Below are 13,103 nucleotides of genomic sequence, written 5' to 3'. Positions count from 1 at the left end.
GACCTTCCAACGCCAACATCAGAAAGAGCGCAAAACAAGATAAACATGTGTGCTACAGAGATCTACATCACTGCATGACTATTTCAGGTAACTTTGAGCTATTCTCTTCATAGGACACTTGTTTCAAATGGCATGGTGTTGTATGTTTTGTAGAATTTTCAAATGTGGGTTTTTGGCCAGCAATAACCCTAATCTCTTACCGGTACTGTGCACTGGCTGTAAATGCTATAGCGGTGCTGCGCACCTGCCTGCTTTCACCACTGATTGTCAAACAGTAAACACATCTTCCAGTGCTGGGTTAAAGCAAAAAGTGCCCGGGCCCTATTTCTGCCCCCAGTCCAGCCCTGGGACTGCCTCACGCAGGCCTTTGGGTATCCCATGAGGGATTTCGTTTTGGTGGGTACCAGGGGTGAAAGTAGTTTTCATGTCTTACCGGTGCTAAAGCCCCCCCCCCCTAAAAAAAAAACTAAACTAAAACAAAAAGTTGCATGCCTATTTTGGGTAACTTTCGGGCTATTCTCTTCCTGACACTCAAATGGCATAGTGTGGTTCTGTGTATTTTCTACTCAAAAAGCACACCTTACTTTTTCCAAATGTGGGTTTTTGGCCAGCATTTAACCTATACTCTTACTGGTACTGCACACTAGCCGTGAATTTTACTGTATTTCCGTGCAACGCACTGGTGTGCACCTGTCTACTTTCACCCCTGATGGGTACTGTAGCTGTAGAATTAGGGTTGGAGGCGCGGAACGTCTTTGAAGCTCTAAATGTCCAGTTGTTTACAACTAAGCTCTTTGGATAACATGATCTGGATGAATGAGAATCTAAGCGTTTTTATGTTGCAATGTCTTGAATGATGATAAACTTTGCAGATGTTTGGATACCCCTGTTCTTCAGCCACTTCTTTCCAAGTCTCAGCCACCCAACCCCATCCCTGTGCAGAAGCTCAGCCTAAAGCACCTGATTTCACATTTCCAATCTCTCCTAATTTATGAGGAGAACTTTGCAATTTGGAATGATTTCTGTATTTCACTCAATCGGAAACACATCCCAAGAAGGAATTCTATACTTTATTCTTAATATTCTGTGCAGTGTCCTGTGCACACTGCATTTTGATACACAACCTACCTACAGTACAAACCAACCACTCCCTATGGTCACGGGAGCAGCTGAGGACTATCTGTCTATCTGCTTATTGCCTTGTTGCCTTCATTTACTCGCCGTCAGTCACAGCCACTCATGTATTACCAATTTCATAAACGGACGCACGCATATGGCTTCCATTTGAGACAAGTGCCTGTTTTCAAATTGGGAGGGAATGCGCTCAATTTCCATGACAGACAGCACAGATTAAACATGACACTATTGCACACATGCACAATATCCAAGTCATCTCCTGCTCTGAGCTGATTCTCGCTGATACATAATGCCGGCACAATGTGCTGCCTAACACCAAGCAAGCCAAAGCAATTTCACAAAGCTCTACAGGAAGAAATAGAAATAGGTTTTATCTCGCTGAAATGTGTTCCTTGCATGGGCGCTCAGTAAAAAGCAGTGTATGGGAAGAGAGCCGAATTGACAGCAAACATATTTTTTAATGGTCATGAAGTGAAGAAACTCCGAAGTGCTCAGGAATTGTTGAAGAAATCTCTAAGGTGCCCTTTGGTGTGTCTTATCAAAAAGGGGGACCGAGGCACTCTTCTTGTGCAAATATGATTAAAAAGCCTTTAAAAACATGAGGGTAGAGACCCACGTTGTTGCTTTGTGCTTTGTTTGTCTGGGTCACCTCAGTCCACCCTTACGTGTATGCACCTGATTTTTTTTGCATCAGGAGCTGAGAGCATATCAACACCACTGCCAATGTCAGGTGTGGTTAGTCCACTACTATCCTGCACTCCAGGGCTTTTTAATAAAGGCCAATGCTTTCAGACCTCACCAAAAGGTGATAGAACGGGCCAAAGAAAGAAAAAAAGGCATTTCAAAACAGCAGCCAGCGAAAGCCTCCCTCCACTCTCTTGGACAGAAGCATTTGTGGCTCCCCAGCGTTAGGTCTCGTCGTGGCCCTATACAGAGAACAACAACAAGGTTGTCTTTTATGGCCAGACTAATGCTCCACTGTGACTCATCTATACTCAGACTGGATGAGAAAGGCGAGCGACCCGGACCGAACCGAGCCAAGCCCTGGTGTGTTTTTAAGACCTCTGAGAGGGCACTTTAGGACTGCCTGGAACCAAGGGATGTTTTTCTTCAAAAACCACAAAATACACACACACTCATGCAGACAAGCACACATGCACGCACGCATGCGCGCGCGCACGCACACACACACACACACACACACACACACACACACACACACACACACACACACACACACACACACACACACACACACACACACACACACACACACAGAAAGATCTAAGCAGCAACTGTCAAATGTAGGTACTAGGCCTACTTTAATTAGTACCTGAATTAGTTGCTACAGTATGCATTCCCAGAAGCAAATTGATTGTTCCGAGCTATAGGGATCCGTAATGCTTTAGTTTAAACCTTGCAATACTTGCAATTAAAACCACTGTTCTAATTCTGTACAGTCAACAGTGAACACAAATTGCAACTTACAGTGACAACGATTTAATTGAGGTCCATAAAGATCATCATCAAAGACATCATTCATTATGTTGTACATAATTAATGGTGGTTATAAACTTTAATGAACAGGGCAGTGAACAGCTGAAGTAACAAGATTTAACTGCAGTAAGATTTACTGTAACTGCAGTTGCAATAACAAGGGTTAACACAATATCCTTGTTGATGTGCCTTGAATGTCCCATATTTATCACCCATGTTATAATCTGCAGTATAACTGTTAGCTAATAGCATACCAACTGCACAGATAGTTACCATACAGCAATGTGGTATGTTGATAGTATATCATTATATTGGTTGTTTCACTATATGTTCTATGTATGTCTTCTGTTGCCCAGTCTTGCACTTTATATGTCTGTATGTGTATTGTATAGGTACTCTAGGTGTAATGTATGTGTACCGTCTATGTCTAATTGTCACACCTAAAGTCAATGTATATTTCTGCATGGGAAAGTAAGAAACGTGATTTCAATTCTTTGTATAACCAGCGCATGTAAAGAAATTGACTTGACCTGACTTGACGAGGCCTGCTACCCTTTCAAGGGCATTCCATTGTTTCAAGTCGGACAAGACAAATTGTTCTCAGTCCCAGAATCTTCAGCATCCTTCATCCACCATTCAACATTTTCCCAGAGCATTTACTTAATCTCGGCAAGTACTTTTATTACATGTATCACATTTACAAGAAAAGAAATAGAAAGACAGGACATTTTCTTGAGATCTCAGGAGGAGACTGTAAAAGATCACCCGCTTTAGCCATCACCAGGCTCCAAGTCAAAACCACCAACAGCACAACCAGAGCTCGTCCCAGCGATCACTTGGCGCATGTCAATTCCAATCAGAGGTGTGAGCATGGAGTCTGGACACGACCCTGACAGATATGGGCCTGCCTTTATAGGAAGCTGATGGGTCTTGCAGGTGTGTCTAATAGCGAATGACCTGCATCTCCTCTCTCAGGGTATGGGAGATGGTGTGTGTGTGTGTGTGTGTGTGTGTGTGTGTGTGTGTGTGTGTGTGTGTGTGTGTGTGTGTGTGTGTGTGTGTGTGTGTGTGTGTGTGTGTGTATGTGTGTGTGTGTGTGCGTGCGGGTGTGTGCGTGTGCGTGCGTGTGGCGTGTGCGTGTGTGTGTGTGTGTGTGTGTGCGTATGTGTGTGTTATTGTTTGTGTGCATGCTCTTATATGTTCAGTGTATTTGTGTGCAGGGCTGCTGACAGCTTTTGCCGGGCCCAGGACAAAGTCATCTAAAAGGGCCCCCCATCCAAAACATACAATGTAATGAGAACACAATTTTGGGGCCCCTCTCTCCCTGGGCCAGGGACAACAGACCCTTTTGACCCCCCTGTCGGCTTCCCAGTTTGTGTGCAGTCTTTGTGTGTTGTGTGGGTTTCACGTAGTATTTGTTTGTGTGTGTACTATGTGTATGTGTACTGTGTGTCCAGTGTATTTGTGGTGTGGGTGTTGGTGTTGTGGTGGTGCTGCCTGGTGTTTGTGTTGTGGTGTGGTGTGGGTGTTTGTGCTGTTGTGGTGCTGCCTGCATGGTGTTTGTGCTGTGCTCGTGTTTGTGTGCCACTGAGTGCGCTGGTTTCTGGCTGCAAGCTGTCAATTAGTCTTCCGTGTAGAGACAAAGTTAATGAGTGAATCGAGACTTGAAATCCAAAAGCAGACTGATTCTGACAGCCAGCAGTAGGCTATAGCTCTCTACAGCTTATAAACCTGCACTGCACACTATACACGCACGGACACACACAGCACACGCACACAACGCATGCGCGCGCACACACACACACACACACACACACACACACACACACACACACACACACACACACACACACACACACACACACACACACACACACACACACACACACACTCCAAGCCAACAGGGGGGGGGAGGGGGGGGGGGGGGGGGGGGGGGGGGGGGACAGGTCAGTTGTCCCAGGCCCAGAAATAAAGGGGGGGGGGGGGCAGAACTGGGTCCTCATTTCATTATATTGTGTGTGCTTACAACAACTGTCAGCGGCCCTGCATACACATGCACATATACAGTACATACACACAAACACAAATATACCTTGGAGACGCTATAGCCTCTACACACATACACACACACACACACACCCACACACACACACAAACCCCGGAGACGATCGCCAGCCTGCTGTTGAAGTTTAATCCCCTGCCTCTGGGGTGTGTGCCACTTGCTCGCTGAGCTGGGTGGGTTGCTCAGACACGATCAAATTGATTTTGCGGCGGCTGGGCGGCCCAGCAAGCAAGCATAATGCTTATTCTGCAGGGGATGGGGAGGGATGGGAGAGGGAGAGTTTTAGAGGCGTGCAAGGTCAGTAGTGATGTGGTTCAGGGGGAGGTTAGCCACCTCATAGTATTGGCATACGGGAGCTGCCTGCCTGACGCCGTGACTGTTGAGGTGATTAATGAAAGTGACAATACTCTTGTCTGTTGGGGACGGCTACTGATGCACGTTTTGCTCGCACACACGTGCACGCACGCACGCACGCACGCACGCACGCACACACACACACACACACACAATCTCTCTGTCAATACAGTACTTCTTTGATGAGGCACTTGAGCTACTTCTGACCTGATTTGAACTGAGCTTTGACTAGTGAACCGACTTATTATTGACTATTTCTTGCTATTAAGCAGTAAATGGTGAAATTAACTGCATTTAAATAGCACTTTCCCAATTTGCAGTTTGTTTGTCGTTGGCAATGTGCTACTACTAAGCTTCTTAGGAGAAAATGTGGGATTGTAAAGATCTACAAACGTAGTTTTCAGAGCAGCAACAGATCTGAGAGTGGCCATCTTAAAGCTTACAGGGTCCATATACTCTAGGGCTCTTCTATGTAACTGAGTAACACTTTAATGCCTACAAGCTCCAAGGAGAAGCCCAGTTGCCTACAGGAAACTTTGTTTTTCTTTACATGGATGAATGATAATCTTCAGACATGACAGCAACCAATTCATATCAGTGACCCTCTAATCACTAGTCAACTCCCTCCAGATCCAATATTGTCTCAGTGTACTTACCGTATGGTAAACACATTATTTTGCCGTACTATTGTGGACCTAATTATGTAACCAAGTCCATTCAGTGCCTCATCCTAATATACGTAGATGTCTATAAATCCTCATAGATTAGGCTTCATGATTCTTTGTCACTTTATTTATATGTTGACTGTGAGCCACAGCCACTTCAAGTCTATGACAGTGGGCAGCATTGCAGATTCAGATTCAGAAATCTGATTTGCACACGCTATGAATCACTTCGTTCGGTAGCATTAAAGGGACATGTCTCGGGGCGGTCTACTATGTCTGTAGCCTGTTCTGTTCCCGTTTTGTCAGAGCTAAATCCAGACTAACTGCATATCACAGTGGTCTCGTAGGAGAGGGTTGACATTATGCACAAGCACACATGAGAGCACGCTTCTGTGGGTTTGGCAGAGAGAGGCGTCGGAACTTGTACAAATCGGCTTTTTATGGACCGACCAGCACAAATAAGCCAACGAGGCACGGTTCCCTCACAGTCATCAGGGGGGCATGTTAGGGCATGTTTTACTATTCGCAAAACATGCGCTCTTGCAAATGTGTTGTACGTTAAAAAGAGCAGACGCTTCCCATCTCTGGAAAGAGGAGTTGCTTTACCCGTATTGAGAAAATTCAATGATTCCTTGCTGAACTGTATGCAGCAAGAATCTGTGAGGCAATCTAATTATAGATATCACAAGGCGAAGTTAAGTTGAAAGACATCTATAAGTAAGTAAATAAATAAATAGTTAAAAGCACAGTCAGGAATGTATCAAAGAATGCATGTATTTATAGTGAATGCCCACATTTGGTTTTTCCTCGATGCCTTTTACTTGAAGATCTGGCAGATGGAGCAACCCACTAAATATTTGCCTCTTCAGAAACAGTCCCAACATTTTCAATAAATCAGCCATGTTTGCCGACCGACGTCTCTGTTTACACAAAACATATTAGTGTCTCCAATGCAAACAATGTTTGCAATCAGATACCCTCGATGTAACTGAGTAATTAGGACCATGGCTGTCTGGCAAGAGCCTACGCGTGGCGCGACTCCCACTGGGTTGTGTGATGCAATGCACAGATCATGGATGAGGAGCACCGCGCGTGGGCCGAGCGGCTCAGTGCTGCATGCGTGCGCATGCGAGTGAGAAAGGCCACGGCCACTACAGAAGGCTGATGGTGAAGGAGAGAGAGAGAGAGAGAGAGAGAGAGAGAGAGAGAGAGAGAGAGAGAGAGAGAGAGAGAGAGAGAGAGAGGAGGGTGGGGGGGGAGGTGTGGACTGTGGATCGACTTATCTGGATGCAAGAGAGTTTCTCTGGAGGAGGAGGAGGAGGAGGAGGAGGAGGATGAAGGATGCAGCGTATAGGGAAGAGGGGGAGGGGGAGAGTGTACAGTGGAGCAAAGGAGCAGCAAGGGGAGGAAGATTGAGGAGGAGGAGGAGGAGGAAGATGGAGTGGAGGATGCCGTGCGTGTAGGGAAAAGAGGGAGGGGGAGAGTGGAGAAAAAGTGAGTGTGTGGACTGGAGGAGGTTGGGGGGAGGTCTGTCGATAGAGAGAGTGGGTTTCTCTGGAGCAGGAGATGAAGAAGGAGGACGGTGGATGCCATGTGAGTGGGGCAGAGGGGGAGGGGATATTGGAGAGTGGAGTGGAAGGGAAGGCAGAGTGTGGAGGAGGTTGGGGGTTAGGAAGATTGCACAGCTTACTCAGATGGAGGACTGGACTGGCCATCTGGCATAGCGGGCATTTCCCAGTGGGCCCCGTACTCTCGTGGGCCCCTTATTTTTATTTTATTTTTTTTCCATTTTTGAAAATAGGGCCCCACAAGGGTGCGGGGCCCATCGGTGAGTCAGTTCTGCACCTCTAATTATGAGGGGCCCCTTTAAGTCAAAAGTGCCCAGGCCCTATTTCTCCCCCAGACTAGCCCTGCTCAGACGGCTGCAGTAGGAGGCACAGATGGTTTGTGACAATGCGGTAATCCAAACCTCTGGACACGCAACCCCCCTGCCCAAACACACACAAAAAAACCAAGACTTTAACCGGCGATGTATCTCAGAATGGTATATCCACAAGGAGGTCAGCCCTCTTTTTCACGAGAGATGAAGCATTATCTTCTGCCGATCTGGCAGCCAAAACCTGACCCACTTTGTGTCACACTGGAAAAATAAGACAGATGTTCAGAGAAAAGAGGCCTAAAGGACACTGTAAATAAACAGTAGAAGTGGTATCCATGTAGTGGTCAACATGGTATTCTGTCCTCAAGAGGCTATTCAACTTAGCCTGCCCTGCCAGTTGTTAGGAACAAGATGCAGCATTGTCAAATATGGTAGAGGAACTAAATACAACTTGAAATACTTTGGCATGCCTATCCAACAGCTTAAACATTCATAGCCCCAAATTCGTAAACCCAAGTTGCCTCATTATTAGGCTAACGATGTTTACGCATTCTTTGTAATTCAAGTAACATGGCTTTCAGCCAAATGATTCAAGTTCTACCGTAACAGACTTCAGTCCATATATTGTTCAATCATTTGACCTGAAATGACCAGCTCATGTGCCGTTTGCCTCATTATGTGTCTGCTGCTATGTTAGTATGCCGAAGCGAAACTTTATTTGTTAGCTACTGTGTGTTTGATATTTCATTGCTCCTCCGTGGCACCACCGGTTAGGTCCCTGTCCTGATCTCTGTGTAGGAGTGGGCTCCTTCGGTGTAAACCTTGATCCAGTCAGATAGGCTGCTGGGTTGGCTTCCGAGATGGTATCATGGCTTTATGCCAAACACATATAATGTTTTGCCTTTAATACTCCATTATCTTAAGTTAATTTGTTTTAAAAAATCAATTCCTCCCTCAGCATTTCTCTGTGCTTAAATGAATTATTCACACTCACAGTTAGTCTCGTTTTAAACAGATTGTCTGCAATCTTTTTTAAACCCTCTCCTAAACCTTCAGTTTGTGGAGTATGGCGTGCTCTTATCCAGATTGTTTGTTGGCTTCTTGGGTTTGGGTGCTCTTTAGTCGAAGGAATAGTACTTCCAGGATAAAAAAATGAGAATACATTCTCTGACTAAGGCACTCCAAATTAAAATGTCTTTATTGATGTGACAGGTCCTACATGGACATATTAAAAACAAGGCCCACGCGTAGCGGCATGACTGCCTTCTTCAGGGCAGCAACACAAAAGAACAGAGTAGTGCAAAATGGAGTGCCTTAGTCAGAGAATTCATTCTCATTTTTTTTTCCTCTCCTAAACCTGCCATGATGTCAGAACAAAAATTGGCCGCAGGATTCCAAGAGCAGCTTCCAATAGCAGCAGAACCACAGACGTCCCTCCAACAAGCTGCTATGAACACGTCTGAAAGTTGTATCTGAAAGATGAGCCTCAGCATTTCCCAAGTGCCACCTTTTAATTGTATGCCATTATTCATTACAGAGGGAGCGTGTGTGTGTGTGTGTGTGTGTGTGTGTGTGTGTGTGTGTGTGTGTGTGTGTGTGTGTGTGTGTGTGTGTGTGTGTGTGTGGATGTGTGTGTGTGTGTGTGCACGCGTGCGTGTGTATGTGTGTGTATGTTTGAATGTCCCAATGCAGCATGATTGGCAGGTGATCACTGATGGTGTTTGTTGTTCATATCCTTTGGGGACAGCAGCTAAATCATCACTTCCCATACCTGCTATGCTGCCAAGACGAACAGACTGTCTGTGGTGTCATAGGTGTCCCTGGAAATGTGTCTTCCAATCCAAAGCACGTACGGTAGATCTCATGCAAAGCAGAAGACAGCTGAGAAATGTCTGAAACTGGCAGCTTTAGAGAGGGGGCTTGTTATGGGCTTGTTTTATGCATAAGCAGCAAGCTGGGCGTCCAGAGGGCTATTTCAGGAAGAAGCACTGTGTGCGGCTTGCTGCCTTATCGCTAGGCTGGGCTGGAGGATGCTTTATTAACACCGAGATGTGAGGCAGAGATAAGGAGATAGATATACACAACACGGCCCCGACATGACGCTACGGCTACACCATCCGGCTCGAAGGGCCAAAATGGTTGGTACAGAGTATCCCAGAGACGGGAGGCCAGGATAAGACAAAAGAACATTAGTCTGCCAGGCGACGGGACAGACGGACAGCGATTATGTTGCAGCCACAACACGGCTGGCCGGCTGCATGCCCATCGTTTCTCATTTCCTGTCAACACAGAGCAAGGGCGCTCTGTCCATCATTCAATTAAATCAAAGGGGTGTGGTGGTGCTGGTGCTGTGTGTGTGTGTGTGTGTGCGTGTGTGTGTGTGTGTGTGTGTGTGTGTGTGTGTGTGTGTGTGTGTGTGTGTGTGTGTGTGTGTTTGTCTGTCTGTGTGAATATGTGTTTGTGTGTCGTTGGTGGGTGGGAGTGGCGGACACAAACCATTACAGCAACTTCTTTGCCGCCTGTTTCTCTCGTGTATGTGATCGACACGGTTGCCAGATGAGGATGCAGATTTCCAACCCAAGCCATGCTCAAAACCCGCCTGGAAGTACTAAATCCTGCCCAATTCTATTGATTTCTATGGCCAAAAATTTGGCATTTTTTCCTGCTAAAAGCCATTTTTATCCGCAGACGGCCATCCTAAGCAGCCCCATTAGGTGAGAAAAAGCCCAATCTGGCAACACTGGTGATCAACTGCATGGACATACTTCAACCTTACACATGTTCACTGGAGAACACTTGATGGTGATGGTGAGGCATGGCGCTGCATCCACAATTAGATCCCTGTCTCCACTGGACCATTATGAAGCCAATCTTGCATAGAAACAGATTAGGGAGAAGGAGAGGGAAGATGACATGGACAGTGCTGTGATGGGGGTGGTGAACAGATTGATGAGCTATACATGGCTGGGCATATACTATAGGCACGGAAGACGGGAGAGTTATCAGGAAGGGGAAAAGGGGTCAGTTTTCCCAGGCCCAGGGAGAGGGGGTGCCATGGGTCCCTTCAATGTTGAGAGGAGGGCGTTTCTAATGACTTTGTCCTGGGCCCGGTCAAGACTATCACTGCCCCTGCATATACAGTAGATACAAGAAAGCAATTGGCTGGCTTTATCCGAGCTGTGAGTCAATCATCATCATTCACACTTGAGATTTTCTTTTACTTAAGACATGTAAAAGTTGTATCTTCTACCTGACACGTTTCAGCGGTATTATTTCCGTCTTCATCAGAGGGTCACCAAGGGTAAAAGAAAATCTGTGTGATTTAAACAGTTATACATAAATCATCACCATTGTTGTTTTCACTCTGCAGGATCCTACATTACAGCATACAATAGTAAATTGACTGGTACAGTCTCTGTCTTGTTTTGCTCCTACTGTGTCACACTGTGGGGTGCCATTCCATTGATCAACAGTCTTGGTTGACAGCACAGCAGCTATTTTTATCAGCAATTGAAGCTGGTGTTTATTTATCATGGCTTGGCACAATCACACCCAAGTGATACTGTATGTATTACTAATGCAGTTTTGTCACTACTAAAATAAGGAGTTCAACTGCTGAATAATGGAAAGACTACAAGCACAGGCAATATTTATGCGGCTCTCCAGCAGTGTTGCCAGATGTGTCTGACCAAATCCTGCCAAAAAGGCTCTCAAAAACCGCCAAAATGCACTCAATTTCGCATAATTTCAACAAATTGCATTGATTTCTATGGGCACAAAACTGCAGAAAAAAACATGGTCCATTTTCCCATTTTTACCCACAGACGGTCATCCCAGGTAGCCCAGTTGGGCAAGTAACAGCCCAATCTGGCAACACTGCTCTCCAGTTGGATTCAAGAAGCCAGCAGTGTAGGCTACTGTAAACAGTCCAGCGAGCACTGTCATCCAATTCAACCAGAGGCCAGCAAGACCGCAGACGCAGTGAAGCATGACGGTCAAGCCACGTTACATCTTGCTCGCTGCCATTGTGGGCCAGCAATATGGAACTCCTTGGCTGGCCGCTTCCTTTTCCAAGAAATTGAATATGACGACACTTACTCAACCATCTTCACTGTACAGTCTTGTGTTATGTAATATGCCATCATCAAATGTGTTTGTGGCATTGTGTGTCAGTTTTGATATTGGATAGCCCCTTACTGCACGCCATGCCTCCTGTGGCATGCTGTAATAGTGATCGAAAAGTTAACCACCATAGTACTATGCAACTATGACATAACATAGGACCTTTAGTAATGCACTATGACTTGGTCATCGCCATTCTGGTAAAAGCAAATGTATAACGCTGTGTCAGGTTAAATTATGGCAGAAGAGAAGAGAAGAAAAGAGAATGCTTTGTTGTCACAGCACAGGTGGTGGTAATTGTTGTTGAGTGCCACAAAGCAGTCCGATCAAGCTAGCTGTAGATGCCTACCTGGCCTGTACAGTATAAGACACTCCTGCTTATTGTGACTCGCAGGAGTTTAGACCCACCTATGTAGGTAGGGACATCTACCCAAGTGTGGTTTGCAGCACACAGATAGCAGAGGCAGTCCATAGAGTCTTCATAAACTATAAAGACCCATTTAACTCGACTTAGGATGATTATAAACCTGATTAATGAACTTACTTTAGCCCTTTACAACACTGTGTTATAAATTAGCTGTTACCAGAATGGCAATGACTGAGTCGTTGTGCATTACACTTTTTAACCCATTATTTAAAAAGATATGGTGTCTATATTGATATTCACCATATTCACAAGTATTCTTTCAAACTATATGATGTCTGCTCTTGTGACCTTGAACATTAGCTGGCTAGGAGCAAATAAGCCTGAAATTGTCAATCCTGTTACCGTAACACATGCGAATGGGCCGCATGAATTCTTGAAATAAACTACTAAAAATATTACACAGTGCACCTTTAATGGAGTCTGATGACTGAATAGATGACTGTCTATCAAAGGTTTTTGTCTCTGCATGAATGTCTCTAAAGCATCTTCCAGTAAGTAGGTAACACTTTGCCAGACAAACAAAAATGAACCTACAACAAACAAAATTCATTAGCTGTAAAGATTAATATGCAGCTTCTATAAACACTAAATGAGTCATCAAGTGCAAAATTAACATACATTAGGCTCTGTGTCGGGCATAAACACATTCTCACTAAAAGCATTCAGATGACATCATGGTAAAAAAAATACCACTAGACAAGATTGACGTCAAAAACTTTTGCCAAAACAAAGTAACTCAAAGTGTATCTGCAAATAGTGAAGTACGCCATTAAAGGTCTAAAAACAGAAAAGCACACTCGATAGGAGTGCTTCTCAACAGTGGAGGGCAGCGTGTGTTAACAGTACAAGTACTGCTGTAACAGTGTAATATCAGGGGACGGAGTGCTTTAGGGCACCGCACAACTCACTGCAGCATAGAGAACAATAAAAGAAATGCATGATATAAGCCTTGAACAGCCA

This window comes from Engraulis encrasicolus, chromosome 19, assembly GCF_034702125.1.
Source record: "Engraulis encrasicolus isolate BLACKSEA-1 chromosome 19, IST_EnEncr_1.0, whole genome shotgun sequence".
NCBI lineage: Eukaryota > Metazoa > Chordata > Actinopteri > Clupeiformes > Engraulidae > Engraulis > Engraulis encrasicolus.
This window is presented reverse-complemented; position numbering follows the sequence as displayed.